This window comes from Antrostomus carolinensis, unplaced genomic scaffold (genome assembly GCF_000700745.2).
Source record: "Antrostomus carolinensis isolate BGI_N321 unplaced genomic scaffold, ASM70074v2 scaffold17567, whole genome shotgun sequence".
In the NCBI taxonomy this organism is placed as follows: Eukaryota; Metazoa; Chordata; class Aves; order Caprimulgiformes; family Caprimulgidae; genus Antrostomus; species Antrostomus carolinensis.
Window position 1 is genome coordinate 17,107 of NW_010326807.1, and position 219 is coordinate 17,325.

Genomic DNA, 219 nt, shown 5'->3' on the forward strand with positions numbered 1-219 from the left:
CTCCGTGGTGTCTCACACTCTTCACCTGACCTGGGACTGAACTGCTCTTTCCTCTCCAGCATGGGAAGGGGTTTCCACCTACGTGTGCATGTAGATGCCCTGATGTGTGGTGCTGGGAAGGAGCCTGCTCTGCTGGCTGCATCCTGGCCTTGGGGGAGGAAGGTTGTGATTTTCCAGCAGCTCATTTTTCTCCTCCCTTCCTTCATTCTTTTTCAGAAC